The 13,410-nt window shown below is 34.8% G+C and overlaps 1 long non-coding RNA gene across 1 annotated transcript; it reads left to right on the top strand.

The window, feature by feature from the left end:
* The first annotated feature begins 2,294 nt into the window (after nucleotides 1-2,294).
* On the top strand, nucleotides 2,295-5,995 carry LOC115988068. The gene is made up of 3 exons (XR_004091310.1): nucleotides 2,295-2,436; nucleotides 4,217-4,255; nucleotides 5,806-5,995. It is a non-coding gene; the product is annotated as an uncharacterized LOC115988068 (long non-coding RNA).
* Nucleotides 5,996-13,410: the final 7,415 nt, after the last annotated feature.

Below are 13,410 nucleotides of genomic sequence, written 5' to 3'. Positions count from 1 at the left end.
GTTTCAGGAAATATACAGGTTGATTCAATTGAGTTGCTGTCTACACTTGCAACTGATGGATAGTAGTTAGGATTGAATTTGTTTTTATGAGCGTTACTTTTGTAAAGGGCTTTTCTTTGTAAACTTTGAGCTTCTAGTTGTGTTTTGTTACAGATTGCCAAAAGGGGAGTTTGTTAGGTTCTAAAGACTTAGGATTTTATGTATTTAGAACTCTAATGTGTGTTGTTGGCAAACCATGACCAAAACAAGTTGTTTAGTTGTGTTTAGACTTGTTCAAAGTTGGTTCATTTATGAAAAGTTGGAATAAGTTAATGCAGGAATCATTTATGCTTCTCGATCTGGTTCGATTGATCGAACCTCAAGCTCGATCAATTGAAAATCGGGTCAGATGCATTTTTTGTAGAATTCCAACTCAGCCCTAGTTTTGTTTTAAAACGTTTAGGGTTTTCTAAGTTGCCCTAGATATATAAGGCAAACCCTAGCCACGTTTTAGTGTTGCTCATATTGTTGTTTGTGTAAATCTCTTGTGAGATCTGTGCCTCAAAGTTGGTTCATTTATGAAAAGTTGGAATAAGTTGATGCAGGAATCATTTATGTTTCTCGATCTGGTTCGATTGATCGAACCTCAAACTCGATCAATCGAAAATCGGGTCAGATGCGTTTTTTGTAGAATTCCAACTCAGCCCTAGTTTTGTTTTAAAACGTTTAGGGTTTTCTAAGTTGCCCTAGATATATAAGGCAAACCTTAGCCACGTTTTAGTGTTGCTCATATTGTTGTTTGTGTAAATCTCTTGTGAGATCTGTGAGGAGCTTTCCTTTACACAAGCTTAGGATTATCAAGAAGGAGATTTCTTCAAGAGCTTAATGATCATTCAATTGTTGCCATAAGAACTTAAAGAAACACAAGTCGGTGTGCTTGTGCTTGTTGGAGAATCCAAGAAAGGAGTTCGTGGTTTCGGAGCTTGCACATGGTCGTGTCAGTAAGTTTCTATTGGTGGGTAACAACAGGATGTTAGCGGTCTAAGTCCTATTAAACAACTTTGATTTTTTCATAGTGGATTCAGGTTTACCTTGAGGATAGTTAGGTTAAATCCTCCCCAGGTTTTTACCGGTTTGGTTTCCTAGGTGATCATATCATTGTGTTATTTATCTTTCCACTGCTTTGCATGATATAATTGTTTTGATTGTGATAACCTAGATTTGTTAATTTGGACTAAGTAACAACTTGGCTAATTACCTAGGTTAATCGAATTGTATTTTTAAGGAGTCTAAAAACTATCATAAGGATAGGAGAGAGAGACTTGGTGGCCCTGGAAAAGAGATCTTGAGGATGAGGGAGAGGAGGGATTTGTTTTTCAAAATAACATCAATTTCCAAACAATTTTGTTAGTTAGCATCGTTTACAAATTATTTAGGAAACTAACATCTCGAGTTTGTAAGACAAGAGTTCACTGTAGTAACTCGAGTATTAAAAACTCAATTTCAATGAAAATTTAGGTCGAAATCGAGTCCCACAAAAAACAAACCCAGCAAGCTTAAGAAAGTAGAGTCAAACCAAAAACACAAAAAAACCCAATCACAAACCTAAGCTGCATTGACGCTTGCCACCACTTCGGAGGAGGAGAAGAAGAAGAGCTAGAGGAAAAGATCCAATCGGATCAGTTCTAGGGTTTTTGATTGGGTTTTATTTTTGGGGGCATTGGAAGTTTAAGAAAGTAAAGTGGAAGAAGAAGAACACGCTGGATGTTTAAGAAAGGAGAAGAGCAATGGGATGGTAGGAAAAGAAAGGTGGAGAAAGAAAGAAAAAAAAAAGAATGAAGGAAGAAGGAAAGCAAAGCATAGGAAAAAATTGCAACTAGGAGGAAAAAAAAAAAAAAAAAATCGAGTCTCTTAGGATCGAGTTCTAAGAGCAAATCGAGTTTCTTGAGCTCAAGATATTAGTTTTCTAAATAGTTTGGAAATGTTTCTAGTGTTTCACTTGTTAGGAACATATGTCATTATCATATACTATACATAATAGTAGAAGCTGAGAGAGTGTTGATTCCTACAATTAAGTAGGTGCTGACATATAGGATAACTGCCTATCTAAAATTCAGACGTGTATAAGTTAAAAAGCAATACATTATATTGTTTGGGAATGCTACAACATCGTTTTAAACCCTCCCATTATAAACAACAAAAAATAACTGGTTTAAATTAAGTGTACACAAAAATAGAAATAGAGAGAGGGGATGAGGACACAAAGAAAGAAGCAGAGAAAGGGAGGCGATGAAATGTGACACAGAGGAAGAAACAGAGAAAGAGGTAGAGTTCCTAAGGTTGCCCATAGTGCGTTACAATCAAAAGGGAAAGAGAGCAGAGTTCATCTGAACCATACACCGTCCATTCACTTGCCAGATTTAGACCACCAGATCGCCGGAACTGACATCGACAACGGTACAATTTTTTCTCAATTTTGTAGGTTTGGGTATAAAACTTTACTTTTAATTGAGTTTTTTCGTTGGGTAGGTTTTGATTTGATTTGTTTTTGTTTTGGGTTTTTGGATCTCTATCAAAATGATTGTTTTCTCAATTTTAGATATTTGCTTTTGTTTTGTTTTTTGTTTGTCTTTTTAGATTATATAGATTACTAAAAATATTGATTTAGGTAAGAAATGTTACTTTTGATCAAGTTTTCCTGTTGGATAGGTTTAGATTTGATTTGTTTTTGTTTCGGGTTTTTAAAACACAGAATGATTGAGTCCTACACCGTCAGTAGCCTCGCCATAGAAGAAAAATCTATGGACCATCAACACCGTAAGACCATATAATGATAGAGTGAGAACTACCATCTGTAATTTTCTTTTTCCTTTCTTTCTTAGATCTATAGGTATGAAATATGAATTAGTTTTGAGAAATTTGGTACTCTTTGGTCATTCTCCAAATTCTTTTCATTCCAAATTAAATTCGTTTAGTTTAAAGTCAGGGTTTTTGAAATTTCAGTTATAGTGCTTGATAGGTGTTTGATACTAGTTCTCAGTTAATAAATCCTTACTATTTGTTAAAAAAAAAAAGAAAAAAAAATCTAAGATTCAATGTCTGCTTTCTACTTTGCCTAGATTTGATCCTTTAAACTTTAGCAAAGGGGTTGCTAAATAGCAGTTTATGTGTGTATAACAGTGACATTCTGGATGATTCTCTATAGAGACAATATCTTTTATAACTATTAGATACCCTGTTGTGAATTGTTGTGAAAGATCAAAGTTGTAAAGAATTTAGCTTTAATCATATCTAACTCTATGATCATTGTTACATAAAAATTTTTTCATTTAAATCATGGGTAACAATCAAATACAAAATATGTGTCCACTTTCCTGATTTCTTTAAAGTTGCTGCTATACAAGGAAAATATATAAGGGATTGCCTTTAAGTAATGTTTCTTAAATTTTGTTATGGATTATTTTGAAGTTTTTTCCTTCACTTCTGTCAATGTTCAATTGTAGTGTGCTTAATTTAGGTGCATTTTTTGGGTGTATTCATGCTGTAAACTTTCTTTTCATTCCCATTTAGAATATGTACTCCATGTGTTTAACAAAAAGTCTCACTCAAAATTGAAACTTACTGCTTAAAATTGAAACTTACCAAACAACACCATTTGAAATCCCAACCAAGTTAGTTATGACTTGCACCCAAATTGTTTTGAGGGCTATGGTTATATAATAGGAAAGCAGGTAAAGATTCTAGAATCTTTAATTGTTTTCATTTGAGTTTTGGGTGAGAATTTTAGCTAAAGGCTGGCTTCGCTTCTTCAAGCTTTGCCCCTTACTTTAAAATAAACTCAGCTTGAGTCCCCAAAAAATTCAGCCAGACGTTCTACCCCTCTCCCTCTTTTAGATGCATGCTCTGCCCCTATTCCCCTCACTCATCTGTTTCTGCCTCTGCTTCTCAACCTGTAAGTTTTTTTCTCTCTCTCAAGGCAAACACAAACATAATTTTGCAATCTCCTTCAGTTAACCCGAAAAATTTTGTTCCTCTTTTTGTTGACGCAATTTTCTTTTCATTTGTGGTTGAGATCTTCTATTGCATGGATTTAGTTTGAAATTTTAAAAAGCTGAGAAACTTAAAGATTTATATGCAAATTTTTAAGTTTTCTCTGGGATTATAATAAGATTTGTGTTAATCGCACACACTTTTTTTTTTTGAGTCAGTGTTGCTAATTGATAACACTTTTAGGTAGGAAAAAGTCACTATAGACCTGTGGCTGTTACGTAAAGAGGTCAGTTTATCTTTGTTTGTTTGTTTCTTTTATTTGTTTTTCATTTTTTATTTTTTAAAATTTTCCTTTCATCATCTTTCATTAGATGTTTGTGTGAAGTGGATCCTAAGTGGGTTTTGTTCTGTTTAAGCCATTGTTTCCTTGGGAAAGCCTTTTGCTCCATGGGCTTTGTCAGTTTTGAGTAGTTTTGTTGTATTGGATGCTCATGTTCATCAATTCAAGGGTAGCACCGTAGCAGTGATAAGTCTTTATTAGTTTTCTACTTTAGTCTCTATTTGTTTTTTGCTGCATCATTATTGGCAATTTATTTCTGGGAAGAATCTGAAACTAGACTATTTACGTTTTAGATTAAGATATCAAATGCTTATAAAAAACTTGGTGAAGAGTTAAGTAGCTTGAGAAGTTGAGGAAAGAGGAGCCTAAGAATAGGAGGAAATAGATTCTTGAAAAGCATTGATAAAGCTTCAAGATATAACTGTAAATGACTAATTTTTTTGATAATACTTATTAAACCAAATGTATCACACATTACGATGACTATAATATTTTGCTTTATAATATTTGTTTGTTTCTCATTTATAAGGATCGTATATATAAAATTTTATTTGTTTCTCATTTATAAGGATCTTATATATAAAATTTTGAAGGTTTTTTATGAGAAATGTTTAAACTACAATTTTTATCTTATATTAGAGCCAATTTAGCTTTCAAATAGTTTAAATTTAGAGAAATATTTAAACTTAACATGTTAAAATACAATTTAAAAGTTTTCTGTGCATTGCACAGGTTATTGAATAAGAAAGAAAGCCCATTTAAAAATATGCCATGTTCACAATTAAAAAGCGATAAATTATATTGTTTCACAATCTTAACACTGTTTGATAGTTTCTTGCTATATTTCACCTCTTTGTTATTGTAAACACACACACATGCAGAAAGCACAAGCATCGTTTCTTACCAATACACTTGAAAGTTAAGCAAAAAGAAAACAATAAAGAACCATACTAATCTATCAATAAAATTTACAATACAAATATGTTTCACAAAGTTCGAATTGCAAATTTTTGCAGAGAAAAGGTCGAATTACAAACTATGGCAGAGAATGGATTAGTTGCTTACGTCTAGAAAATCTTGGCCCCACCCATACACTATATTATTATCATTTATGTTTATTGAATTGAGTTTTAACCTCATTTGCATTTATAAGACAATAATATGTCTGATTGTTTAATATTCTTTAAGGTGCATTCTATTTATTGCTCTTTTCTTAGATTTAGTCATTTACACACTCTAATGCTCAAGGAAAATTGTCAACCTACTATGAATGATTGTATATAGTGTGTGAAGGGTGGTTACCATTAATTGGTTGTGTCAAAACAATAATAATCTTTGTAGAGCTTTTAAGTTGGTAAATTTCTATAAGATGCTATGTATAGAATAGTAGGGATGTAATATAATGTAATGTCCATTCTTATTTTTTAAAATTGTTGAAATTTCCTTGTCTCTTTTAATTTGTTCTAAATGAAAATTTTCTTTTTGAATATCTTTAGCTGTTCCAAGAGGGAGAGTTGTGAAACCAAGAGATAGTTATGTTGAAGACAATTAAAGAACAAGTGTATTTCCCTAGTTTTAGAATGAACAGGAGGTAGATGTGAAAAACACACCAGCAGTTTCACTGCCTAAGAAGAATCATGATTCAGTCATGAGCCGCATTGATATGGAGTTCTTGCCACCACGAATTCCTCCATTTGTATGTATTCTTGAAATTAGTTGTCCTTTGTGTAGTTTGTATATTGCATTTTCTTCATTTGACCATATTTAATGCATAAACACACCTTCAATTTTAAGAGAGTTTCTCATCATTTTAGAAAATAATAATAATTAAGAAAAATAAAAATAAATGGGAATTTTTTTTCCTTTTCATTTTCTTTTAAAAAAAGCAGTTTATTTAATTTTAATTATCTATGGAGTTGTCATAATATTTTTATGATTTTACATAATTTTCCATGAATAATATATAAAAGTAGTCCGCACTGTGCGGGTGCTAGTTTTATGTAATTGGCTATGTAAGGTTGAATATAATCAACCATGTGTTGACTTTATTCTGTGACAAATTTGCTTGTAATATAGCACTTAGAAACCTTGTATTTAGGTGGGAATCATGTAAGGATAGTGTGTGAGAGAGTATGAAGAAATGCTCAAGACTGTGCAGTGAAGCAGAGACTCGCGGCTTGATCTCGCCGGAAGCTCGCGGCTTGCAAGCCGCCAAAAGTTGCACACGTGTAGAGCATGCAGGGGAGCTGAACAGTCATGCCAGCTGGAGTACTACAGGACAACAATCCAGACTAGCCATTTAACTAGCTCGCGACTTGAACTCGCGACTCAGTTAAGTCACGAGGTCAAGTTACCAGCCAACCCTGTTTTTAGAAAAAATGACATTTTGTATTCTATTCTCACACCAGTATAAATACCCCCCATTCCCACAAAATATGTGTGGCTATTCAGAAGGAAAAACTCTAAGAGAGGTTTCTTCAAAACACCTACTCAATTAGAGAGAGCTACCTAATTCTTAGAGAGAAATCTTTATATTCTCTTCTCATTCCCTCTCTCATTGTCATACCTATTGAGAGGAGATTTCTATCCAAATACTACCCACACCCATTTAGAGTGTTGGGTGTTTTTGGAGCTTTGGGAAGCATTGGAAGATGCCAAAGATGGCGGATGCAATATATTATAGTGAAATCCGGTAAGCTAGAAAAGAAAAAGGTTCGGCGCAACCTCATTGGAGCAAGAAGCTTGGAGGGCTTAGGTACATCGGGTAGATTAGGCTTGGAGGATCTATTGCTGTTCATGTATCCTAACTACATTTTCTAGTGGATTATTGACCGCTTGGAGGGCGGCGGAGAGGTTTTACGCCGAGGGCTTCGGTTTCCTCTTCGATAACACATCGTGTGTTGTCCTTGTGTTTGCATCTCTCTTCCCTTTATCTTTGCCTTTTATTTTCTGCTGTGGATGTGATTTATAATTGGCTTAGATTGATTTCCAATTCTTTTTATAGCTTATGTTCATTTTCCGCACACTAGTTGTTTGTCATAAAGCTTGAATTGGTTAAGTTGTAATTTAGGGGTCTAAATATTCAAGGGTGTTTATACACACATTTGGACTTTCATTTGGTGTCAGAGCGGGTACACTTGTTGTGGTTTAAATACCTAAGTGTGATCCTTGACCCCTTGTGTTTATTTGTCATGGATTGTGCTTTGTATGCCTCTTTGTTTGATTTGGTTGGTGATGAATGTAATATGCCACGTGTTTGTGAAAATGCCTCTATGAGTGCTAATCCTCATAAGTGTGATGACATGTCATTTGAATCTATGGGTGTTGTTGACAAACTCTTGAAGAAAAATGCTAAGAAGTTTCAAAAGCATTTGAGCAAGTTATTTTGTGAAAAGGATGATTTGATTGCTAAGTTCAATGAATCCAACAAATTGGTTGAGAAATATAAAAACCTTGCTGAAATTTCTCTTGAAAAGTTGAAAGATTTTGAATGTTTGAATATGGACTTAGATGCTAGACTTGTTTTGTCTAACAAACTTGTTGATGATCTAAAATGTGAAAATGAATCTCTTAAGATGCATGCTAAGTGTTTGATTGCTGAACCTATTGTTAAAAAGGATGAAGATATTTGTTGCAATCATGTTGTGGTATCCGATTTTGTGCCTAGTGTGTGTTCTACCTTAAAGGACAAATTGGTGTACATTCCTCCACAAAAAAGAAATCAAAAGGTGGAGAGAAAGGCTGTTAAGTCAAAGCCTCCGTTTAGGTTTCAACCTAAGGCTTTGGATGGATCTAAGTTTGTTCCAACTTGCCACCATTGTGGTGTGATTGGTCATATAAGACCTCAATGTCATAAGTTGAAGAGGGAACAAAACCATAGTGCTAAATCCCTTTCCAAAAAGCCTAGTGGACCTAAACATATTGTTTGTCACCATTGTGGTGCCTTTGGTCATCTAAGACCTCATTGCTCTAAGTTTCAAGCTCTTAAGAGAATCAAAAGAAAAGAGAAACTTGAGCTTTTTGGAAGTTGTAATCTGAAAGCTAAACTGGATTGGATGGAAAATGGTAAGTTGTTGAAGAAAGTGGTTAATGCTCTTACCTCCTTGTCTATGTGCATCTCCGGTTCTCATTCTTCTAACCCTCGTCTCACTTCCCTTGAGACACTCATTCCAAAAAATCATTTTGTTTGGATGAGGAAGGGTTCCTATGGTTGAGCTTTTCCTCTTTTGGTCCTTGATCTAATTCTTTCGATCTTTGTTGGACCCTTCATGCATTAAATGTCATATCTTCATGCTTTTTGTGCATCTTGCATTTGTTTGTTTGCATTGTTTTGTTTTTGATCTTTCTTTTATATTTCAGTTTTGTGTGAGTAAAAAATCCAAAACCACATAAAAAGTGAAAAATTCAAAAAGTTTGATCGTATATGTTTGAGCACATATCACATGTGAGTTTGCCCTTGTACCTTTGTGCAAATGGCTTTGTGCATTTACGAACTTAGCTTGTTATTTTTGTACTTATATCTTTGTGGGAAAAATCTTGACATCTTTGTGTGATTGTTGTAAATCGATCTTCAAGCTTGTCATGAATGATTAGTCAATAGTCATGTTGGTATTGATACATGCGTAGACTTATGCTTATATCTCTTCCTACTCTTTTATTTTTATTGCTTAAAGAGCTCAATAAATGTAAATCTCAAAATGAAAAGAGATAATGAGCTGCAAAAGCCGTCGCACATACTAGTATTCAACTAGGAAAAAAGGAAAGCGACTTATATGAAATTGGATAATGCCCAAAAGGTCAAAGGCCTATTCATCAAATTGAAATATCACAAATTTCAGGCATTGATCTCAAAAATGAGATGTATTGCTCAAAATGAGTTGTATTATTCAAAATGATCAAATGATATGAATTGAATTGTAAGAAGCCAAATGAAAAGCTTCAATCTTATATAATCATTTTCTTGTGGGAGGTCATATATGTTCATTTCTATAATTGAGATAGACCATTTGACTTAGTACTAGTTATGTATGACTTGATTGAATTGATCATTAAAACTTCACTCTAGACTAAGGACTATTCCACATTTGATACACACACACAACACACATGCCTAATGTTCATTAAATGTCTTATTCATTTGTTAGATTGTACTTGTCTAAATGTGATGTGTGTGTACTCAATCATATATGGTTCAATCCAAAAAGATTTTTGATCATTTTATATGTTTTTGGAAGTGATTTTTATCACTTTTTGTGTTTATGTTTAGTGCTTACTTTGTTTTTCAATGTTTAAACATGTTCTATTTTTGAAAAACAAGTGTCAAAATTTTTGGCTACTCATTTTGGCTACTTGCATGAGCTGCCAGCAAACTGCCAGTTTTGGCGACTCAGTTTGGCGACTTGCAAGCTGCGAGTTTAAGCTGCGAGTTCATACAGAGAGGTTTTGCGGCTCTCTTGCAACTTGGCTCGCGACTCACCAGTCGCGAAATGCCCAGAATCAGCTTTTTAAAGAGTTTTTTCATGGGAAACTTGTTTTAAACCTCTCCCATTCTCTCTAAAACCCTCTTTCAATATTTTTACATCAAAACCCAACCAATTTGAATGGTTTTTCATTCCCTTAATATCTCTAAGGTAATTATAAACTCTTCTCATTAATTTTGACTTTTAGATTATGTTTTAGAGAGCTTTGTGCTCTTGGTTGGGATTTTTATCATAGGGGTTGGGAAAACTTATTTTTTGTCAATTTTCTTCATAGGATTGGTTTCTTTTGTTGATATGCATTGGATGTTGGCCTCTTGTGGCAGAAAAAACATGTATTAAGGGTGGATTTCATGATGTTCATGCATTGTTTCACATTTTTGTTCATAGTGTGCATGCTAGGTGTTTGATACAATGCCTCTTAGACATTTTCTAACTTGTTTGGACTCCGGTGAGTACCAAACTTTGGGGTTTCTCATGTTTCCTCATTAGGAACATGTTTGGTTCATTGGTTGTGTATTTAACATACGTTACCCCACATGTGCATTTTTCATGTATTGGTCATACATTACACTTAGCCACCTCTTGTACACACCCTTGCTACCCTTGTCATGCATTGGTCTATATCTTGCTTCTTCATCCTAGCATGTCATGTTTACCCTATACTTTGTAGCATTTTACTTTGTCTTGGGTTTGAGATTCATTTTCTCATTCATCTCGCACCCCTCATGCATCATTAACATTGTTCGTACCTTCATCTCTTGCCCTCGTTTCTTATTGACCCTTTGTCTATTCCTGACAAAAAGGGGGAGAGTATTCTCTAGAGAATATACCAGAGTATTTTGTCATTTCTATATGACTCCTGTGCACATCCTTAGGGGGAGAAATTCTATTTCTCATGCACATTTGTAGGGGGAGAGATATTCTATAGAGGAGATGCATATACCAAGGGGGAGAAGACATTGAGATAATAAGAAAACTTTGTTTTGTTTATTTTCTTGTTGGCTTTATGGTGCTTTGAGTTATGCTTTGTGGTTCTCATCGCATCATGTTTTTGTTTTGCACATGCATACTTCCTTATGCTATTGTGCTTCATTGAATGCATGTTCGGATGATCAATTGCTTTGCTATGCGATCATTGTAGTCATTTCTATATGACTGTTTTGGTGTATGATCAAGTTGCACACATGTTTCACATCATGTTTACTTGATCGCAATTTATTTGTTACATTATACTTATCCTTTTATTACTTGCTTTATCTTGAGGGTCTAATGTGTTTTGTGCAAGTGTTTCAGGTTATAAGTATATATGTTCTAAGTGCATCACAGCTTCTCATCACTTTGAAGGGGAGAAACTTTAAGCACTTTTAGTTTATATTGTTTAATTTTATATTCAGCATTTTGTGTTTTGTACCCATGTGCTTATGTAATCTTTTAGGGTTAATGTTTTTATGCATATTTTGTAGGCTTTATGGTTTGTACCATGCTTTTTGCAGCCTCTATCATTTTGTTAAATCAGTACCTCTATCCAAATGTCATGCATTTTCTAGTTAAGTACTGTCACTCTTGTGCCCTTGTAGGATTGTTCCTAGATGCATATACTTAGTGTATTATGCATTGGTTGAGTGTTGGGCATACAAGTAACTTTCATTGTTCTTATTAGCTTGTATGTTCAAGTGTTCATTCCAAGTGTGAATGAGCATTGTGATCACTACCTTGTAGTGATTGCTTGTTTGATCAAGCCATGATTTGTTTCTTAACTCCATCTTTGCTTGATCACATATTGCTTGCTTCATATGCATTTCATGCTTTTCTACATACAATGATCATGGTGTATTGTTGTGTTTCAGGAGATTCATGTTCATATAATTCAAGAACTGCACAGTTTCTAGATTTAGGTGTGAGTGAGTTTTGCCATTGTTCCCAAACTCACGTTTAAGTCTAGAGTCTATTTTAGGGTGTTTTGTCACGGAATAGTCAAAGGGGGAGATTGTAAGGTTAAATATAATCAACCATGTGTTGGCTTTATTCCGTGACAAATTTGCTTGTAATATAGAACTTAGAAACCTTGTATTTAGGTGGGAATCATGTAAGGGTAGTGTGTGAGAGAGTGTGAAAAAATGCTCAAGACTGTGTAGTGAAGCAAAGACTCACGGCTTGATCTTGTGGGAAGCTCGCGGCTTGCAAGCCGCCAAAAGTTGCACACGTGTAGAGCATGCAGGGGAGCTGAATAGTCATGCTAGTTGGAGTACTACATGACAAAAATCCAGACTGGCCATTTAGCTAACTCGCGACTTAAACTCGCGGCTCAGTTAAGTCGCGAGGTCAAGTTGCCAGCCAACCCTGTTTTTGGAAAAACTGACACTTTGCATTCTATTCTCACATCAGTATAAATACCCCTCATTCCTACAAAATATGTGTGGCTATTCAGAAGGAAAAACCCTAAGAGAGGTTTCTTCAAAACACCCACTCAATTAGAGAGAGTTACCCAATTCTTAGAGAGAAATCTTTGTAGTCTCTTCTCATTCCCTTTCTCATTGTCATACCTATTGAGAGGAGATTTCTATCCAAATACTACCCACACTCATTTAGAGTGTTGAGTGTTTTTGGAGCTTTGGGAAGCATTGGAAGATGCCAAGGATGGCGGATGCTATGGATTATAGCGGAATCCGGTAAGCTAGAAAAGAAAAAGGTTCGGCGCAACCTCGTTGGAGCAAGAAGCTTGGAGGGCTTATGTACATCGGGTAGATTAGGCTTGGAGGGTCTATTGCTGTTCATGTACCCCAACTACATTTTCTAGTGAATTATTAACCGCTTGGAGGGCGGCGGAGAGGTTTTACGCCGAGGGCTTCGGTTTCCTCTTCGATAACACATCGTGTGTTGTCCTTGTGTTTGCATCTCTCTTTCCTTTATCTTTGCCTTTTATTTTCTGCTGTGGATGTGATTTATAATTGGCTTAGATTGATTTCCAATTCTGTTTATAGCTTATGTTCATTTTCCGCACACTAGTTGTTTGTCATAAAGTTTGAATTGGTTAAGTTGTAATTTAGGGGTCTAAACGTTCAAGGGTGTTTATACACACATTTGAACTTTCAGGCTAATCCTTTGATAGAACACACTTTACTTGTAATTAGGTAGATCTAGGATGTGTTTAATATTTTAAGAAACCTTGTTTCAAGATTAAGTGTTAAAGTCATGCAAGTCTATCCAAGATTTAAGCTGAAAAGTGCAAGTTTATTAAAGCTCGATAGCTAGACATCTATCGAGCCTAAAGAGCTGTTCCAGCCCCATGGCTCGACAGAAGCTTGACAGATAGGGTATTTGTTGAGGTTTATGAAAAACAGAGTTTTAGATAAGTTTTGACTCCAATTCATGAATTTATTTTTGGGATTTATTTTCTCACAACCTTAGACATATAAAAAAGATTATTTTAAAGGCCGTAAAAGGTGGAACAAGTTTCACAAGTGTTAAGCAAAATTTGTTCAAGCAAATTGTGACCTGAGAAAGAATTTGCCCTAGTTCATCTCTTTTGGGTAGAAGTTGCTCTGTTTGTACACCATAGGGTTTTGTGGTCAATCATCTTTTCGATCTTCATCGTTTGGATGAACTGAAGAACTTTGCAAC

This window comes from Quercus lobata, chromosome 4 (assembly GCF_001633185.2).
Source record: "Quercus lobata isolate SW786 chromosome 4, ValleyOak3.0 Primary Assembly, whole genome shotgun sequence".
NCBI lineage: Eukaryota > Viridiplantae > Streptophyta > Magnoliopsida > Fagales > Fagaceae > Quercus > Quercus lobata.
This window is presented reverse-complemented; position numbering and strand designations above follow the sequence as displayed.